This window comes from Nycticebus coucang, chromosome 8, assembly GCF_027406575.1.
Source record: "Nycticebus coucang isolate mNycCou1 chromosome 8, mNycCou1.pri, whole genome shotgun sequence".
NCBI lineage: Eukaryota > Metazoa > Chordata > Mammalia > Primates > Lorisidae > Nycticebus > Nycticebus coucang.
The window spans coordinates 128,183,373-128,205,695 of record NC_069787.1 but is presented as its reverse complement, the minus strand read 5'-3'; the positions used below and the strand labels follow the sequence as shown (position 1 = coordinate 128,205,695).

The 22,323-nt window shown below is 38.3% G+C and overlaps 1 pseudogene; it reads left to right on the top strand.

Annotated features, from left to right (window-relative positions):
• The window catches only part of LOC128591440 (KATNB1-like protein 1), a 77,020-nt pseudogene extending 58,269 nt beyond the window's left edge, over window positions 1–18,751 (top strand).
• The last annotated feature ends 3,572 nt before the right edge of the window (window positions 18,752–22,323 follow it).

Below are 22,323 nucleotides of genomic sequence, written 5' to 3'. Positions count from 1 at the left end.
TAAACTTCATTTTTTATAGCAGTTTTAGGTTCACAGCAAAACTGAGCTGAAGGTACAGAAACTTCCCAGGTATGCCCTGTTCTACACATGCACAGCCTTTGCCTTATCAACACCATGGGATGGTTCTTAAACGGAACCTCAATGAAGTAACAAATAGGAGTTAAGTTCAATGTCTGAATTTATTTTTTACATGTTGACGAACACTTGCCTCCAGTTACATTTTAATCAGTGACCTGTGCATGTGTCTGTTATCCTGGGTAGTGTTGTGAGAGTGTACAGTGAAAGAGCTCAATAAATTTCACCCCAAAATGTGACTCCTTGGCTCAGAGGCTATAGCTCAGTAGTTACAGTGCCAGCCACATACCAAGGCTGGTGGGTTCGAGGCTTCCCAGGGCCTGCTAAACAACAATGACAACTGCAATAAAAAAAAAATAATAATAATAGCCTGGCATTGTGGCAGGTACCTGTAGTCCCCACTACCCGGAGGCTGAGGCAAGAGGTTGCTGTGAGCTGTGACACCACAGCACTCTTCCGAGGGCGACATAGTGAAACTCTGTTTCAAGAAAATTAAAAAAATAAATAAATACTAAAAACACAAAAACAAAGTGTGACTCCTTGGTATAAAGACTATTTTGAATTAAAGGGCATTCAAGATCAACAAGCATTGGAAGGGGCTTTCTCAGCATAAACTGCGCAGACTGAAGGGACCTATCAAAAGATCGAAGGGGCAATAGCCCTCCCTTCTCTCTCATAGCTCAATATATTGCAGGAAGGAGGATCAAGAAGGCAGCCAGATCTGGCCCGTATCATTTAGATATCATATAATACCTGTTCCTGAGGTTAATTTAATTTTCACAGCTTAATTTAATTTGCAAGTCAATCTGTTTTCCCCATCCATTTATCCCCCCAGCCCCACTTGTTTTCCCTAAGCAGAATTACCTGTATTCCTCATCTCACCCTGCCCTCCAAAAGGACAGATAAAAATATCTGAACTTCATTGGGATATTGGGTAAGCACTCTGTGATTCTCCCCACGCACATGCTAAACAAACCTTTCTACTATTAATCTGGCTTATTTGTGAGCTGATCTTTTAGCAAACTTTCAGGGGAAAGGGAAAAAATTTCCCTCCCCCCTACAATAGATCTATGATAGATCTATATATAGAATTAAGACAATAGGAACTAAAATTTCAAAAACTATTTCTTAAAGTAAATCAACCCATCATTAAATGTGGCTGAAATATATTGTCACTACATCAACATGCAATAGGACACATTAATTTTATGCATTTCATGAAAACTATGATAATAGTTTCTGGGTGAGCAGGGGTTAAGTAAATTAAGCGAAACAGTAGGCAGACATCAGGATAGCAGGTAATTCTTGTTACAGTGGGTTTTCCTAGTGGAGATAAGGATTCATAACATAGACAATAAATTATCTCAAAATAAATTCAAATTCAAAAATCAATAACTGGTTTTCTTTACACAAGGGGAATATCTATAGCAGCAATCAGTAATGAGGACCACTTCTGACCTGATACATTTAGCCAAAATGATTTCAATTTCTGTCTTCAAACATATTTTAGCACGTCTTTTCCATCTTATTACTTTGAAAAATTTTCATTAGAGAGTGAAGGCTTTTCGGAAATGAAAGTCACCGTAGAAATCATTATGAGAGAGAACATCTGTTAGAGAAACCTCATCAAGTTAAATTTGAATTAGGTTTAAACACATAAACAAGGTGATTGTTATATTATACTAATGATCTTCAATGAAAACAAAGTCAATAAAAATTGGTGTTGTGTATTGGTATTCTAAGGGCTTGAAGAATTTATGGTATTTTAGAAGAACTGGGTAGATTTTTACCCTGATACTACTCTAGTATAAAATGGATTTGTCAGCAAATCAATAGTGAGAAGGATGAAAATGCTTCTTCTCTGAGGAGTAAAAGACAACTGCTGTTTCAATCACTACTTTAACACCAGTGTTTGTGTTCGCATTCAACCAATGAATTGCTAATTACAACTGATTGTTATCTGTATATAAAAACAACTTAAAAGTATTGTCCATGTCTTCCTTCCTGAATTTTATCAACAAAATATCTCTCTGGCCTTGAACACAATAAAACCGAATTATGTATTTTAAAAATATTCTATATGTTTGATTCTTCTTAAGGTCTCAGATTAACCTTTCGGACAGTACAAATTAAGAAAGTTTTGCTACATGTGAAAAGAAGCCCTTGGCTGGAAACCTCATCTTGATTACTATTTTTCCAGTATAAGAATTAATTCTAAAATTAAGGAAACTTTTAAAAATGCAATCCAGAAATAAGGCCAAAGTAGTTAATTCTAATATTAGATTTAAAATTTTACATCTTTCTACCTTTAACTAATGACCCTTGTAAATAAGTTTTGGAAACAAATATGTGAATAAATAAAAGAAATAATGAAGAGTCAACAATAGACGGTACTTGCTAGGAAAGCATATTTTTAGATAACAGGAAGGGTAGTCAATTGTCCCCCCGTTTGATCCTCTGATCAGTCCAGTCCAGTTTATGCTGATGGAGGGAAGGCCTCTCCCAATGTTTCTTGACCTTGAGTGACCTTCAATTCAAAAATATTCTTTATACCAAGGAGTCATATTTGGGGGCAATATTTCTTAAGCTCTTTCAAGACTGTGGACAAAATCACCCCCAGTTAAGAATCACGGGTTTAATTGTTGAAAATGTATATTGCTGGAACCCACCTCCAGAAATCCGAACTCAGCAAATCTGAAAGGCTCTCTGTCTTCTTACAACTACCCTAGATGTTTCTTACATGTAATTCTGGGACTGCTTTTAGGACCTACTCAACATTTTATTTATTTGCAAGCAACATGGATGGGGGAAGAAAGAGACTTTCAGAAAAGGTTGAGCATGTAACACTCTGATTTTGACAGACTTGAATATCCAAAGCTAAAAGAGAGCCACGAATGGCTTCTTACTAATCAGAAAACCTTGTGATTTTTCAAGCATCACAGCATATAATAAGGTGGTTTCGTGAATTCTCTCAACAATTCTCTGAGGAAGATAGGAAAGATATTTTACCAATAGGCTTCCACAATCATTTCTAAATCATTAGGATTTAAATTTCTAGCTTTTGTGATATGAATAGCAATACAACAAAAGCTAATCAACTCTTTCAACTGTAGGGCATCCCTAGAGAAAATAGCTGTCAGAATTCAATGTTTAGAACTTTTCACATCTAAATACTAGTTTTTTTCCATGATATACATACTTCTGTTCTTCAGCAGGTACAACTAAATCAAACAGGTTAGTTCACTATGAATAGGGCATTATTAAGGAGTTCTGCTGGGTTCCAAGGCAGCTCCCTCATTCTAAAATGTTGGAGTTCCAGGCAGCTATCTGGGTCCTCATTCTTGGAGCTCTCTCTATTGAAAACTGACCAGACACCCCAAAGTAAGGTGAGCATGAAACAAAGTTTATTGAGAAAGAGAAAGATGGGTTTATAGAGTAAGAGCAAGGTGTAGGCTGTCAGAGAAGGATACCTTCGTGACAACCAGGGAACCAGCCCCCATTGTCGACAAAGAAAAGGCAAACTAGCCCAAGATATGGCTGATGGTTCTCTTTTATACCACCTGGGCTGGGCTCATCTTGTGGTTCAGAGGTCGCCTTGGAATCAGAGTCTTACTGCACGCAGGTAGAGAGCTCATGAGCAACTCTGAGAGCCCGTGGGGCTGCAGACACGATGTAGAATTTCGCTAATGACGTGATCACTAGTCTTAAGGCTGTCCTAGCTCACTTTTAAGACTCTATCGCACCTGTTGCTAGGCTAGAGAGTCTTCCACATCCTTTTGCAGTTGTCAGGCTAAGTTCTGACTGGTAGAGTTGTAGGGTGATCTGTCCTCCCCAGGTGTGAGAATCACTTGGGACAGAATTAAGGTGAGCAGCATAGAGATGGGAACCTCACCCCATCGCCCCTCCCAGGAGAGCCATTCCTAACTACCAACTGCCTAATGTGCTCTTAACTACATATAATCACTAAAATTATATGTGAATATATTTAAATGTCAAGTCTTTCTGAAATGATTTTGGGCTTTTTTCAACAAATAATTGAAGACTCTAGTACTCATTCCAGTTAATGTATCTCTACCAATTAAACTATAGATGTTGTTTTTCAGCAGTCACATTACTCCTTGTCTAGTTTATGGTCAAATAAATTCCTTTTTACCTTGGGTAATTGTCAAACCTACTCTGCACTTTGCCACTGACTTATATGAACTAAATACAAGAGTGTACATTTATTCCTGTCAAATTTATCTTCTTGGTCAAACTGAAGTATCTATCCTATATGTAAATGAAATAACTAAATTGGTGACAAGGTTAGATGTAAATTCCTGTGCAAGCTTGATATAGCCTCTATCTTTTCTTTTCATCTTTCTCTGAATCGTTATTAAGAGTTACTTATACTTCTGAGCTTCTCAGAGCAAGACGGAAACATAAGGACATGTCAGACAAACAGAGCAATGCCATAAATAACCGAGTGGATCAGCACATCGGATATTAGCTTTCAACAACCCACTAAATAATGTCTGCGAACATGGTATTCAAGTTCATTACTACCAGTTCCCATCCTCTCCTTCCAGACCCACCTCATATCAATCCTTATACTCTACTCTGTGTGGACAATGGGATCTTTCCATGAATTTAATTTAAAATTCAGTAGGATGTTCCCACCTCAATTCTTTCCTCTCCATTGTAAGGGTCATAGCTGACATCGCTATGACAAAGGACAGAACAACAAGAGAAATTCATAACAAATATTTTGCATGACATGGGACCCTGCAGAATGAAGACTCAAAGGTACAATAGAAGTTATTTTATTTTATGCTTCGTTTTGACGAAGAAGAGACACCTAAGTAGAAATGTGATTGGATGAAAAGTATATGAACTGATGGTAACAGACTGAATGGACAAATCTAACAAGACCCATCTGTTTACATTCTTCTGGGCCTGTCTGTGCAACGTTACTGCCTTCCAGATGTGGGCCAGATGTGGGGCAGGGCCCACCTCGGAATGGGTGTCTTATTTTTTACAATCAAACAAGAGATATCAGAGAACAAATAATCCCATTAAAAAGTAGGCAAAAGTCATGAACAGAAGTTTTCAAAAGAAGATAGACAAATGGCCAATATTCATTAAAAAAAAGTTCAGGATAACTAATCATCAGAGAAATGCACATTAAAACCACAATGAGATATCACCTTACCAATGGCTGGTTTGTTTGTTTGTTTTGTTTTGTTTTGAGACAAAGTCTCACTATGTCACCCTCAGTAGAGTGCTGTGACATCACGGCTCACAGCAACTTGAAACTCTTGGACTTAAGCAATTCTCTTCCCTCAGCCTCCCAAGTAGCTGGGACTACCGGTGCCTACCACAACACCAGCTATTTTTCTGTTGCAGGTGTCATTGTTTAGCTGGCCTGTGCTGCGTTAGAACCCATCTGCGTCGGTGTATGTGGCTGGCACCATAACCACTGTGCTACCAGTGCCGAGCCACCCAATGGCTATTTTTAAAATGTTAAAAAATAATAGATGCTGGCTGACATGGATTTAGAGAAAGGAACACTTAAACTCTGTTGGTGGAGACTGCAAATTCGTACAACTTTATGGAAAACAACATAGAGATTCCTTGAACAACTAAAAGTAGACTTACCATTTGATCCAACAGTCCCACTACTGGGTACCTGCCCAAAGGAAGAGAAGTTATTATATCAAAAAGATAGCTGTAATTAAATGTTTGTTGTAGCACAATTCATAATTGCAAAGATGTGGAATTAACCTAAGTGTCCATATGCTTAAGTACATTAACAAAATGTGGTATATAGAATGTGGAGAGCGGCTGTGGCCAGGAGGGCCCCTGCAACCTGGGAAATGCTCAGGGAACAGCTCCCAACCTCGTCTCCTCCTTTAACAACATTCTTTCCACCGCCAGAAGTCACGTAGCCCATGCATACTTTGCTTATTATCGGCAAACACACAGTTTTCCTCCTTTAGGTTGACCTCTATCCCATGTGTAAGATTTACCCAGTCTTGTTAAGACACTGTATAAATAAAGCTGTTTCCAGGGCTCAGGTACCGGCTGCAACCATCAGCTGCGTCAGTCCTTCAGACGCCATCCTATCACTCGTCTCCTGTCTTTCTTGGTTTCATTTCTTCATTTCCCATCAGTTCCACTCAAACTGCTCTCCCTCCTTGTGCTGGGTCATGAGAGGTCTCCCTCCACATGCCAGCTCACTAGAACAGAGTACTACTCAGCCAGAAAAAAAAAAAAAAAAGAATTAATGTTCTTTACAGCAATGTGGTTGGAACTGGACACCACTGTCCTGTGAAATATCTTAGGAATGGGGAAGTGTTGGAACTCTCTAAAGTGTTGGAACTAATCAATGGGCACACGTGGGTACAAGGGGAAGTAAAAGTCACTGGAAATTAAGAAGGAGGTGGTGGGAGGAAGGTAGGGGTAAAAACTGACCTAACAAGTACAATGTACAGCATTTGGGTGGTGAGCACACTAATAGCCCTGACTCAAGCATCTATGCATGTAACAAAAACATTTTTACCCTCTTAATATTTTGAAATTTAGAACTGATATATCAGAAAATTTCTTTGTGGCCATTTTTTTTACACAGAAAGATGGGGAGGAAATTGGGTAATAGTTTTAGGTTTGGGGAAAAGGGGTTCTGGTCTCTATAACTTGCATTGGGTAAGAGGGACCCAAGAGCCTATGACTTGCCTTAGGGTGAATGAGACTGAAAGGAGGTTAGGAGAGGATCAGAAAGAACTTTGCTTCTGAGGCCTTGGCTTTGTGATGTCGTTTTCTGGGTCCCAAGAGATCCTTCCCTTCAGACCTGCAACCCAACCTATCCTTGCCAATCCTCCAGGGTTCAACACAACCATCTCCTAAAAACACCTGCCCATCATTTTTGCAAAGAAATACATTTTTCTACTGCATTCTTGCAGCCATAGACGGATACATCACTTTTCAGGTGTCCATATTGCCGTGATTTCTAATTCATGTATTATATCCGCCTAAAGCCTATAGTAATGTTTCCTACTTAGACATTTCTGTTGATTTAATTAATGGATTAAAGTTATACCTCAAACTTGAAACTTAGTTTTAAAAGCTAAGAAAAGGTGACTCCTAGATGTAGCACAAATTAAAGAATAGACTTAATAGTAAGAAGAAGAGCAAGTGAATAAGAAGGCATTTCATCAACTAAGCTTCATTGATAAGAAAAAGAAACAACAGTAACTATCTTGTAACCCAAGTTTTAAGTAAGATGAGTTAGTTTAATGGATTTCCGTAACCACGTCAAGCTCTTGGAATTTGCATTTCTTATTTCCGTGATCCTGAATAGCAACATAACAAGAATGAATAAACTCTTTCAGCTACAGGACTTCACTAGAGGAAACAATTTTCAGAAAGGGCACTTCAGGAATAATGCACAGCTTATAATGCTTAGGGTGAAACATCAAATTCCTTAACCAATCTTCAGGTCACTAATTCCTTTCAAAGCCATTTGACCTGGAATAAGCCTGGTGAACCTACCTCTACCTGCATTGAGAAAAATACTGTTTAGAACAGGGGTCCTCAAACTGCGGCCCGCGGGCCACATGAGGTGGTGTGATTGTATTTGTTCCCGTTTTGTTTTTTTTACTTCAAAATAAGATATGTGCAATGTGCATAGGAATTTGTTCATAGTTTTTTTAAAAAACTATAGTCTGGCCCTCCAACGGTCTGAGGGACAGTGAATTGGCCCCCTGTTTAAAAAGTTTGAGGAGACCTGGTTTAGAAGGACTAGGCACTTGGTTCCCTAGAGGACTTTAATTTTAAAAAAATGTTTTAAGTTAAATAATAGGCAAAGAGAAGCTCAAAACTCTTTGATCATGATTTCCAAAATACAATTTAAATTAGGAAAAGCTTCCAGTGAAAAATCCAGATTCTTTTCCTGGAGCCAATATGGTTATTTCATCTGAATTCACCAGGTTTACCACCATAAAATAATTAGCATCAAATAAATTTTAACAAACACCATTAATGCAAAATTACCCATGTAATAAAAATACCACCTAAGTAATACAAATAAGTTCTCCCTTTATATGAAGAAATATTCCACTGGCAAAATTTGCAAAACTTTCACATTCATTGCAATGAGATAGTATCTATTTTGTGAAAATTAGTTGATGTGAGTATGGCTTACAAAATTATCATCAAATACAAAGCATTTGGTGGTGCAATACCAGCATAGCTTATTGTTATATAGGTCTGAGTATATATATATATATATATATATATATATATATATATATATATATATATATATACATAACTCAAAGACCACATCACTGTAGCTCAAACTACATGTGTCTGAAATATACACACATACGTGAATATGGGTGTGATATGATATAAATAATACATGCTGGAGAATCCAGGGATCGCTATTTTAAATCCACCATCTCTGACTCTATTTTATGCCTTTTGATCATGCCATACGTTGAAATTTAGTAGTAAAGAGAGATGGCTGGACACCATGAACTTTGTCCTCTGTGGGCTTCTGGTATTAACAATGTCTATCTTCATGACCTTGTATATGAATGAGATTTTCTATGCTCCTTTACTACAAGGCTATTAAATATATTCTCCTCACCACTAGCACTTTAATAAGATAAAGGGGAATGGGAAGCACAAAAAAAATGAGATAAACAAGACTTTCCCTAACTCCCAATTCCCAGCCCCATTTCTACACCCCACTGGTTGCCTTTGTTGTTCTAATATTCATTCTAGTTTTTACTATTCAAAAGCATAGATGATTAAACACTTATTCATTAACTGAACATGTTATTTTTGGTCATCAGTTTTTTGCCTTGGACTATTCCTAGACAGTGGAAATACTAATACAGACCTAGCTACTATAGATCTTACAGCTACAGGGGAAGACGGTAAGGTACATACAGAGTTTGGTAAGAGCTGTGGAGACAGCTGAGGTGGCGAGCAGGGTGACCAATAAAGGCTTCTTTAAAGACTCAACACTTTGAGCTGAGACCAGAGAACTGGCCATGACTCAACAGTGGGCAGCTGGGGCTTAAGCTTTCCCAGCGGAGGGACCTGTAGGCACCAGGTCATGGGAGGAGAAGGGACTTGGTGTGGTGGGTTGGTCATCAGGATCCATTTGTTAGGCAAAGACATAAAGAACTGTATTAGAACTTCTGTAAAGGACTATTACAAAAACCATTCCCTGGCTATTTTGATAAGAAAGACAGTCCAGGCCTTGGATTAACTCTTAAAACTTGTTTTGTTCTCACTGGCCAAATGCAGCAGATCACCAAATCCTGTTAGTTTAAATCATTATAACTAACATTTATCGGGTGCTTAAAGGTGCCATTTGGTCTCCTCAGAGCATTCTACTTCTCATTTAATATTCATAAGCTCCCTATTATCCAGGCACCCTATCACTATTACTGCAATTTTACATTTGCCATTGTACCAGTGCACAGGCTGGTTTTTAAAATACTGGTAGCACAGCAGAATTGCCTTCTCATTTAACCGTCATAGCAAAATACAAATGAGGGTCAGTTGCAGTTGCATTCAGGGGCTTCACTAGTTTTCCCAAGGGCCTCTTATAAGCTATTCAAAGTCAAATAATTATCTTTTAAAATAATAATAATTTTGTTCTCATCCTCAGTGATTTTTTTAATGCCTTCAATATTATCTGGTTTAACTTCAGATTCTTCTTGCCTATGGCTTTAAGTAATTTACCAGTACTACTTGTGTGCGCTTTATCCTACACCTTTTTTATCCTGTACTTTTTATACAAATTTTAATTTTATTCTATAATCATTTACTTTTAATTCATTTCGTACTGTCCTAAGTTTTCCCAAGAGATTGACCATCAAAGATGTTGGAACCGATGGGCCAGAGATGCTCGTCTGAGCAAAGAGGGACCTGCGAGTGGGGACTAATTTTCATAAGTCATTATTAGTTCATTACAAAATCATTTCTGGTTAAATAAATATTTTTTCTTTACAAAATGTTGTAATAATAGCCGGGCATTGTGGCGGGTGCCTGTAGTCCCAGCTGCTCGGGAGGCTGAGGCAGGAGAATCGCGGAAGCCTAAGAGCTGGAGGTTGCTGTGAGTCCTGTGACGTCATGGCACTCTACCGAGGGTGGTAAAGTGAAACTCTGTCTCTACAAAAAAAAAAAAAAAAAAAAGTTGTAATTTCAGGAACACAGAAAACAAAAGCATGGCTAAAGAGGATTCCTTTCAGTAGAAGGGCAAAATTTAAATTTTGGTCAGGACAGTATGCCATCATATGGAAAAATCTTAAGTGCTCAGGATATACAGCTATATATTAGTATATTAGACAAGATTATTCATTCAGCAGTGAGAAAAAGAGTTTTCAAACCATGGAAGATCTTCTGAAGAGAAGGAAACCTCTGAGAAGGCAGAGGGCCAGGGAGAATATCTTTCACCCCTGCAGGAAATGGGGAGCTGCTCTGCTGGGAAACAGAAACAGATCACAAAGTTGCTCTATGCACTAAATTAGCTCCTTCAAGTAGTAAAGACTCAAAACAATGTTATTATTCCACAACATACACAGAAAAGGCTCAGAAAAAGCTGAAGGTTTCTGTTACAAGATCAAAAAATACCCAATCCTGGCAGATTGTGTGGGAGGGGCAACTATGAATAGTTCAAGCTCATTGTCAATGTTTTTTCCTTCTAGGAAAGTTTTCCCCAGCCTCAGGCTAAGCAAACTCCTAGCCCAGGGTGACACTGGGGGAGGCGGAAGCCCATTACCATCTAGAGCTGTCAAAGGTTTGCCCTTGGAGTTGGCATCGTGGAATAACAAACCATTTTTTAAAGAGTTACTGGAAACTTTAAAAGTCATAACTAAAATTCAAGTTGCAGTGTTCTTCCAGGATATAAAGTTCAACCATATCTACTCTTCCAAAAAAACAAAGATTTTATGGAAAATACACAAAATATCAGCACTAAAGTTAAGTGCTCACTGTCCCCGTAAAGGCATTGTACATGTCCATGTCCGTGTCTGTGTGGCTGGGTCCACCTGCATACACTTGGCAAATGTTGACCCAGCCTGCAAAGAAGTCAGGCATTTGCTAAGAGCTGGGCAGGGTGGATGGAAAAGTTTCAGTTGTCCCGCCGTTCAAACAACTCAGCAGATGTATCAGCCAGTTTGAGCAGGCTGTCAAACCAATAGAGCAACGTTTCATCGTCTTTCCATTGATTTGGGATTGGCTTTACGTTGCTTTGGCAAATTCTATAGCATGGTCTGTGTGACTCCCAGTCATACATGTTCTACCAGGGCCTGTGCGATTACTCAACCCCACCTGTAGACTGAGCTGCCTCCCAACGCCTGGGATAAATAAAGGGCCCAGCTACATCAGTTCCCTCAATCTAGCCCTGTCACTGAGTGTGCTCCAACTTTAGTAATCTGCTGCCTGTAAGTCCTGTTCTCCTGAGCTTCTGTTCTCTTACTTCTCTTTGGCTCCTCATACTCTATTTCCTGACTTTGACCCACCTGGACAGGCTATCACACCACTGTAATATTACCACTTACTCAATGTTTGGTAAAACATGGCTAATGAACACCTGTTTCTGAATCGCCGGGTTGCTGGGCCCCACTGAGACCAGCTGAATTCTAGGCCTCATTCTCTTGCAACCTCATGGTTTTAAATGCCTTCTGGTCACTCCCAAGTTTAAAGCTCCAGCTTGGAAATATCCCTCCAAATCCAACTACTTATTTGACATTGCCTTAACTAAATACTCAACACATCAAAAACTCAGTTCCTAATAGTCTTCTCCAAACCTATTCTTCCTTTCGCCTTTCCCGTTCTCAACAGTGGCAATTCCATCAACCCAGTTCCTCAAGCTCCAACATGGCGTCATTCTTCACTTCTAATGTCTTCCAGCTCCTTGACTCCCTATGTCCTTCTCTGCTTTATTTGCTCCATAGTCTCTGCCACGGTCTAACATACTATATATTCTATCTGTTTATTTTGCCAAGTGCTCATTACCTACATCCCCATTAGGACAAACATTATGGTATTATTTTCTCATTGTTATATCCTCAGTTCCCGGAATAATGCTTGGCACATAATAAGCACTCAGTGAATATTTTGTTGAAGAAATAAACTGAACTATGCTCAACACACAGCCGGCATCTATAAATATTTAGTAGAAAAAATACATTTTACCTGATCATCCTTACAATAATAGATTTGAATTAGTCTCCCAAATTCCTGAGCAGTGTCTCAACACTGTACTTCCAGGATTAACTCTAACCCATCTTCTTTGTTTTTCTTCCAAGTCCAAGTTATGTTATGATGAGGAAATCTATGAAGGAGTAGCTGTGAACATGACCTCAGAGTGCACTTGCCAACCAACAAGACGAGCTCAAACATCATCAGCATTGCCACCACTATCATTAGCGAGCTTTTAATAAGACGATATCTAGCTGTGGAATTCTTGCTAAAATAAATCCTGTGTGTATACCCCAAGGCAAAATATCTTATCAACTCTGAAAGAAGATCTTTTATTTTAATCAGGAGATTTTTAGTCAAGCATTAGGTTTTAAATTGGCAGACTTCAGACTACATACATTTGGTTGACCCACAACGCATTTACATTTTTAAAAGTGCAATGCTAGTCTTTAAACATGATCAGATAGCTTGTAAAGTTCAGATTTCTAGTTTTTTTCTGAAAGATTGATAGATCCAATGGTGCTGGGCCTTCATTTTTTACAGCACTTGTCAGCACATCTATCAGCTGCTCCCTCCTGATGGATGGGTTCTCTCCAGCTTGCCACAATTGCTATTCTGGCAGATTCACTAATTCACATTACTCTCCTAGTCCCTGTGGGCACGTGAGTTGGCAACTATGACTCCAGAGCTCAGATTCTTGCAAAGAGAACTAGTACTTAAAGCCGAGGCTGTTTAGTGCTGCGAAGCAAAGAAGGAAGCGTATAGGCTACGATATTACTCCTTTGGGGAAAATGCACAGGCTAAATGCTCTCTCAAATTTGGGGCTAACAATTTTGTAAACCAAACCAAGCAGAAATGTTATGCGTTATTCTAATGTTCTTTCCTTGGTGACATTCTGCAAGCAAAGAAATAAAAGTAATTCTTTTGCATTTACCCAACATAAGGATGAGTAAGGGACACAAAAGGGTGGGCAGTGTATCCCTTTCCTTTCAAAGAAGTTTGTGGCGAAAAATCTTCTTTCAGTAAACAACATGCATTTTGTGACAGATGGTCATTCCAAGTGCTGTGGTCTGTCTGGATATATAATTACAAATATATAAACCTTCTGTTACACAGCAGAGGTGAGAGGCTTAAACACCTGTTTCAAATTACTCTGATACCATAAACATTCTTGGAAACTGTAAAGCCCTGTGTTTTAAGAAAGTAAGAGGCAGCCAACTACACTAAATTGAGTAGGCTCAGGTCCAGTGAGCAATAAAAAAAGAAAATTGCGCCTATAGCTACTGGAAAACAGCTGATAATATTACTGACTGGGAATACAGTTAAAATCTATTGCTGCAGAAATCCTATATATACCAAAAGGTGTACTTAAACTACTGTTGTATATTTCATTTTTCATCTACATTTTCTTTTAAATGTTACGGTTGGAATGCTCCTGGGGGGAGTAATTTTAAGGAGATGATATTTTGATGTTCTAATTAGAAATATCAGCGACACTCTCTGATATTAATCCTTCCTATGTCCATCAAATGATTGATTACCAATAGTACACTCAAGAACTGAACAACTAACATCTCAGTTCATCTAGTAATTCTATTGGCAAGAAGAGGTCTGAATTCTTGTCAGTGTACAATGAAGTTATCACTGCACTTTCCCGATTCCTTTAAAGAAACATCTGCCTCCTTGAAGCTCTCATAATGAAGCACAGTTAAATGACTGAAGAGCTGCACGTCATCCAATAATTAACCTGGAAAGATCACTTGCCAATGGCATCATGCCAGGACCAACAGATGTTGTTCCTGTCACCTACCTGAAAAAAAGAGGCTAAATATTCTGAAGTAGGCATATTCTGCCTTTTACCTTGTGGATATACATTAGTCATTTAATAGGCTTTTCATTTTTCACTGTATGAAAATTAGAGGTAGTTTTCAGTTTATTGATTGACTGATTAGATCATTTAAAAGCAGAGGTATCTTCAGAGTAATTATGTGATTGAGTTTGACTTCCAGATTGAAGAGCTGCAAATAGCTCATCAGAATGCATGTCAATTCACATTGCCTTTACATTCATGATAGTTAGAATATACAAATACTGTAATCAGAGACCTGCCAGAATACACGATAATAAATTCCATATTAATAAATGAACATTTGAAATCCACCTTATTTATCATATGCTAATATTCAGGGTTAGATTATCATCATAGATCAGCCTGGACAAATGTTTAAAATCGTATGCCAGTCGGAAAATATTTGAAGGAATGGTGCTTGGTGGAGCAATGGTAATTTTAATGAATTATGATTGCTCTTACCAAAAATCTGCTAGGATCAAAACCCTGTACTTTATTCTTCGTAGACCAAAAATACAATTTCTGCCCTTTGCAGACATTATTTCTAAGCAAATTTAGCAATTGTAATTAGAAATTAAACCTCTTTAGGCATTTTAGTTATTAAAACCTGAACCCATAGAGTAATATTTGTTTCAATATTAAAAATTAATCCCATTTTTCACTCCTAACAAAAATAATTTATGGAAAAAATAGTTCTTTGTTTTGTATGAAACCAGAAAAAAAAACCTTTATTACTAAGGAAATTCTTAGTAATAAGAACAAGCTGGAAGCATCACTCTACTAGACTTTAGGTTATATTACAAGTCCACAGGGATCAAAACAGCATGGTATTGGCACAAAAATAGAGACATGGACATACGGAACAGAAAAGAAAAGCAAGAGATGAAAGCAGCTTCTTACTGCCATCTGATCTTTGATAAATCAAACAAAAGCATACACTGGGGGAAAGAAGCCCTATTCAACAAATGGTGCTGAAAACCTAGAATAAAGTGTAGGAAAAACTCCTGCATATGTCGGCCTGGAGAAAGATTTTTATGAAAACTTCAGTGGCAACTGCAACAACGAAAATAAACAAATGGGACTCCATTAAATTGCACAGCTAAGGACACCATTAAAGCAAAAAGACAACCTTCAGAGAGGGAGGAAAGATATTTGCATATTACAAATCTGACAAAGGATTGATAATTAGAATCTAGTGAGAACTCAAAGTAACCAACAAAAAAAAAAGAGCAAACAAATCCGTCTATTGCTGGGCAAGAGACATGAGCAGAATCTTCTCTAAGTAAGACAGACAAATGGCTAACAAACACAGGAAAGAATCCTCATCTCTAATCATCAGAAAAATGCAAATAAAAATCTCCCTGACATATCTTCTAACCCCTGTAAGGAAAGCCCACGTCACAAAGTCCCAAAACTGCAGATGCTGGTGCAGACGAGGAGAGAAGGGAACACTTTTACACTGTTGATGGACGGCAAACTAATACAACCTTTTTGGAAGGAAGTATGGAGAATCCTTAAAGAACTCAAATTAGCCTTCCCATTTGATCCTGCAATCTCATTGTTGGGCATCTACCCAAAGCAAAAAAAAAAAAAATCATTTTATCATAAGGACATTTGTACTAGACTGTTTATCACAGCTCAAGGTACAATTGCCAAAATGTGGAAACAACCCAAGTGCCCATCAACCCAGGAATGAATTAACAAACTGTGGTATGTGTATACAGTGGAATACTATTCAGCTATTAAAAAGATGAAAACTGTACATCTTTTGTATTAACCTGGATGAAGCTAAAACACATTCCTCTTAGTAAAGCATCACAAGAATAGAAAAGCAAATATCCAATGTACCAAATTTTAATATGAAGCCAGTAGTTGATATAATGCATGCCCACATGAGGGGAAAACTCAATCCAATTCAAGTTGTGGAGGTGGAATGAGGGAGGGGAGAGAGGGGAGGAGGGAGGGGGATTGGTGTGCTCCCACTTAATGGGCACAATGTAAGGTACAGGGCACACCTCTTAGGTGCAAAACACAACTACAAGAGGGACTCTACCTAACCTTGTAACCTAGTCGTTTTTATAGTCAAATTAACCTGAAAATATATAGGTAATTTATGTGTACGTTTTTTAAAAATAAAAAAAAGTAAAATAATCATACCCCCTCAACTCCACATTCTCACATCCCAGAGACAAGCAGTGAGCAGACATTTTGTGTATTTCTTACAAATTTTAATGTCTATATTATGAATGATACTATCCTCTTCAGTCTTCACCTTCCCCCTTGTCTCTAACTTTATATTTTAGACAGGATGTCTTGTTATGATGTGAAGACGCATCTACTTTGTTTAGCAGAGACATGCTATTTCACCACTGATGGATGTATTATAGTTCATTTCAATATTCTCCTGCTGATAATCACTTTGTTCTCATTTTTGGCTCCTACAACAGTTCTGTAATGAACAAAGGAATGTTTTGTAATAGTGTTACTTAAAAATGGGATGATTTAAAAAAAAATTGGGGGAAATTGTTTAAGCTTCCGCAAGTGAGGAGAGACAGAGAACTTCTAGCTTCACGACTGCTTCCATTGTCCTCACTGTAGTATGAGCTGAGGCACGTGGAAATTACCCAAAGTGTGCTTCTCTGTCCTTTCTTCCAGAGTCTTATCAGAGTTGCATCAATAAGCTAAGAAATCCCACAGCTATTCTAAGCAGGAGTATACGAAGGTTTCAAAAGCTTCCGTGTGTATGACTGTCTGTCTGTCTCTCTGTCTCTATATATTGAGAGAGAGAAAGAGATTGACTCACAAATTTCAAATTTACTATAATTGCATTATATTTTACTGGTCCCCAAACCTCTTAGTATCCATTTTGTGTTGGGAAAACCTACAAGAAGAGAAAAAGCAGTCTCACTCACAGAATCTTAGGAGATGCTAAAGATCTCACGACACTGTGGCAATTAGCATAAATAGACCTGTCTCCAAAATGAACATTTAAATAAAACTCCAAGGAAGCTGCGGACACTCTAGGCTGCCTGGGAGGTCTGTCAGTGCCAGAGGTGGGTGAAGGTGCTGGTGTTTAAAGGATTGTGGCATCTAAAACTCACAATGTTCAAAACCCAACTTTTGTAGTGATACTGAGGATCATTCCATTGATCTTCCTAGAAAAAGGTTCTCTGATGTCACTATTAAGAATGTGAAGACCATTCAGAAATCTCCAAAACAGTTGGCTGCTTATATAACTAGGACAGCTGGAGTTGTGGAAAACCCAGATAAATGGCTAAGGTGATCTGATCATAGAAAGAAGCTTCATCAGCCCTTTTGGGAAAGGGTTTGGGGTCACTAGAAGAGGAGGTCTTGGCGTGAGGAATGAAGAGGTTTGGCACAGAGTCTGTGCTGGGTACTGAGGAACTCTGGGAGAAGCCCTCCCAGGTAAACCTGGGGTCTGTATTTATTTTCACAAAGCAGGAAAACTAAGTAAAAGTTATTTATCAAACATCAGCTTTAAAAGGCTAAGGCGCCAGCCACATACACCTGAGCTGGTGGGTTCGAATCCAGCCCGGGCCCTCCAAACAATGATGGCTGCAACCAAAAAAAAAAAAAAAAAAAGGGTGGGGGGATGTGAAAAGTGTCAGACAGAATGTCTCCAATTTGTTTTGCAAAATCTCAAACCTTAAGCAAGATCTCTGCCTCTAGCATCAAGAGACCTTTGGAATCTGGAGACTCTTTACCGTAACCATCAGGCCTGGCATTGCCACACCTCACATACACATTCTCCCTTGAAGGCCAGTTTTCTGCCGTCCTGCACGCGCACAACTCACATACCATTCTCGTGATTCTCCAGGTCTTTCAAATAGGAAGCAAGTCTCGTGTTAAAGATTAGGGCCCAGCTTCTTCCACACTTTCCAAATCCTCATCACAGAAAAAAGTCTCCTTGAAGTGGGACACGGCAAATAAAATAAATGAGCTGGCCTCTGCAGGCCACTTGCCAAAAAACGTTGCTATGATAGTGCAACATATTTGATTAAGTCCAGTGATCCTAGTTCTTTCCGAACCAAAAGCCCATCATCAAAAAACAGTGTTTAGGTTTTATTTCTTTTCTTTTCTTTTTCTTTCTTTCTTTCTTTTTCTTTTTTTTTTTTTTTACATAAATTTTCTCAAGACCACATAACAATGGCTCCAGCTCTGTTCAGCAGGAATTTAAGATTGAATGTAGTTTTAACTTTCTAGAAAAAAGGACGTATAAGTGAACTTGCAGTGTACTTGGTGAGGACAGAAGATCTTGGACTTGCGGTAGATTGCCTTCCTGTGCTCCCTAAAAGTTTACAGTAAGAAAAACAATATATCTCACTTGGTGGCTGCATGGATTTTGTGCCTCTAGTAAAGTCACTACTCAAAAGCAAATTTGAAGGATGTGTAATAGTTGGTTGAAACTGGTTTCAAGCACTCATGAAAAGATGGTGGTGAGAACCATCATTCAAAACATAAATTATAAATGACGGAAATGTTCAAATTGTAAAACAACAATCAAGTGGAGTGTGGAAACAGGAAAACCCTCTGACTTTGGGTCCAGGCTACACTGGGAAAATGGCTATGGGTGTAGATACTTATTTATTACAGTTGCATTGAGAGATTTTATCTACTAAATACCACTTGGTCATTCAAAATAGCTCTGGACTATGATTTACTGAAAAAGGTCTCCTCTGAGAACTGTGAATAGTGGAAGAAACCAAAACGATTTTTCCTTTTAAAAAGCCACATAATGAAATCACTAATAAAACCTTAACAATTTCCTTCACACTAAAGTGGAAAAAAATAATTAAGTAAGGTGAAGGCTATGTTAACCAGTTTGATGTAAGCATTCCAAATTGTATATAAAATCCGCACATTTTACCCCATAAATGCATTAATGTATACATGATTATGTATTTATGACTTAATAAAATATAAAATAAAAAAAATAAAATAAAGTGGAAAAATATCCAAAGGAGCAGCTTCAGGTTCAATGAGGTGAAAGTGCCCCATGAGACTGGCTCACCTTCGCGGCACTTGGGGTTTACGTGGTTATTTGCTAATGTTGTTTAAGGACTGCTGGGTCTTGGTGCAAGCCTGCATAGAATATAATTCATACCATACAAAAATATAAGGCAGGACGTATTACTAGAAACCACAAAAACCACTCATCATTCACCTTTTTTAAGATTGTGTTTTGTAAAAAGGCACGTAAATCTGCGCAACTATTTTCTTTCTTTTCTTTATTAAATCATAAAGAGGTAGATCACGTACACGTTAATGCATTTATGGGGTACAATGTGCTGATTTCATATACAATTTGGATAAAGCGTCAGCAAAAATCAATATTAAATGTTTTTGTCCACATTGAGATACTGTGTATGCAAAATGCCTTAATTATTAACAAGCCACAGTGTTATGATACCAATAACTGCTTAAAAACATTAAAACTAACCATGCTTCTGGCATGATAAATTATGTAATTAAATTAAGGGTTTATATTCACATAGAATGGTGTTAAAACATACTCTACACCAGAATATTTTTTTTCTTTTTTTTTTTTTGGCCGGGGCTAGGTTTGAACCTGCCACCTCCAGTATGTGGGACCAGTGCCCTACTCCTTGAGCCACAGGCGCCGCCCCAGCACCAGAATATTTTTAATAGGGCATATTGTTCCCCAGAATCATCGTGAAACACAGGTATGTGTTATCCCTATCTAATGAAAAAGGTGGATATGTGTGAACACTCCACTATATATGTCCTTGAACTTAGCTAATTTATATTCACTTTTTACTATTTATAGATTTGTAATACTTTTTGTGTATTATTTAATCTTCTTTCATTTGAGTAAATTCACTAAATAGTTCAAATAAATAAACACACACATAAAAGTAAATCTGAAACTATCTTACTCTAATTTCATATTGCCCCTTCAGTTTATGAACCTACTTTTATTTTTTATTTCTTTTTTTTATTAAATCACATAGATAAACATAAACACATAGATAAATCATACACGCATAGATCACGTACACATTAATGCATTTATGGGGTACAATGTGCTGATTTCATATAGAATTGGGAACGTCACACTGGTTAATATGTACCTCATCTCATTTACTTAGTTATTGTGCTAAGACATTTATACTCTATACTAATAGAACCACCATGTATCCTTGCATTATGCACCATAATCAAAAATTTCATGTTTAATCAAAATGAGGAGATATTGCTGAAAATTAGCCAGCCATTGTGACATTAACCTTTTGTTCAATGCCTATTGTTTTAAAAGTTCCTCCTTCATCTTTTTATGATCTTCAGGAATTTTGTGACTTTCAGATTAATCCCTTCCCCAATTACCAATATCCACCAATCAGACAATTTTGGAGACAGAAGGTGCTCCTGAGTATTTCTGTCAGTCAAAGGTAATATCCCTCCTGTGTTGTAGCAAGCAGCCAGCAGAGTCAGTTGTTACTGTGAGTCCCAAATTTGAGCTACGTACCAATCTGTCAATGATTTGCCAACAGGTTTTTCTCTCACAAATGCACCTTCTAAGAGTGTTTAAGGAAAATCTGTAAACTTTGTAAGGTACCTCTGGATAATCAACAGTTCAATGGTTTTAGTTTTGACCACTGTATTTCTAACACACACGCACACACACACGCACACACACACTCCATATTGCAGTATAGGTACTTTTTTTTTTTTTTTTTTTGTAGAGACAGAGTCTTACTTTATGACCCTCGGTAGAGTGCCATGGCCTCACACAGCTCACAGCAACCTCCAACTCCTGGGCTCAAGCGATTCTCCTGCCTCAGCCTCCCGAGCAGCTGGGACCACAGGCGCCTGCCACAACGCCCGGCCACTTCTTGGTTGCAGTCTGGCCGGGGCCGGGTCTGAACCCGCCACCCTCGGCACATGGGGCCGGCGCCCCACCAACTGAGCCACAGGCGCCACCAGTATAGGTACTTTTTTCTCACGTATATGATGATTTTCTTAGACAAAATCAGTTTTGAAATATTTCTGGCAATCTCTTAAACAACTTTTCATTTGTTTTGCTTTCATTTAATTCTTTTTAATCCCCTAAATCTCCGGTCTTGTTTCAGTGTCTCCTTTTGGCATATCTGTTTGGTATTTAAATTTGTTTATTTTGCTGGCACCATGACCTACTGCCTGCCCAAAGCATAATTCCTGAGGCTCTGCCAGCTCCTTCCAAAAAAGACTGGACTAGTTAGTTGTCCTGCCCAGCAACCTCTGTCTACAGAGGACCTGAATAGCAGCTTTAGAAGAAGTCATAACTCTGAAAGAGAAAACAAAATACCATAACCCTTTAGCCGTAAGAGTTTTGGTAACAAAGGAATAAATATATATTAGACGATAAGCAGAGCATCCCCTATTACAATCTTTCAGACATCTGTTCATTAGTGTGGGCTTTATAATAGAACCATCTGGTAAGCTTTTTAATATCCTGATGCATAGGGCATGCCTCAGAAGAATTAAATCAGATTCCCCATAGCTGAGGTCCAGGCATCAATAGTTTCTAAAGCTGCCTAGGTAGTCCCAGAGTGTGGCCACATACGAGAATCAGTGTTTCAGAGTGCAGTGAGCAACCATCTGCTATAAAAATCTCAAGTCTTTTGAGAGGAAAGTTGTGTCCATTTGCAATCAGTCCAGAATCTTTAACAAGGAACATGGAAGTTCATTAGCATTGTTGAATTCCTGTAACATGACAGAAATCGAAGACACAGCGTTCCATTATAGCCTCACTGTGATACCACGATTAAAAAGAAATGTATGTTTGGTCTCTGCCCCCCAGTACCCGACACAGATTACCTAAACCCTTGAATATAGGGACACTAGGAGACTCTTTTGTTCTCATATTTTGTCTTCAGCCCAAGTTACTGACACAAAACTCCTGTGATCTTTGGGATTTTCTGAGTGATAAGAACATCTGACACAAAGCTCCTAAAATTCCTGATGTTTCCTGAGTGATAGAAACATCTTTTTTTTCCTAATGTGACGACTTCTGGACAGCTTCTGGATGAGGGCTGGTTGAACCATGTGATTCCTTCTCACCCCCAACCTCCTTGGATGAAGAGGGATTGAGGTTGAGTTGATCTCTGATGCCCAGTGACTTAGTCGCGCCTAACAATGAAGCCTCCATTGAGACCTAGAAGAACAGGGCTCAG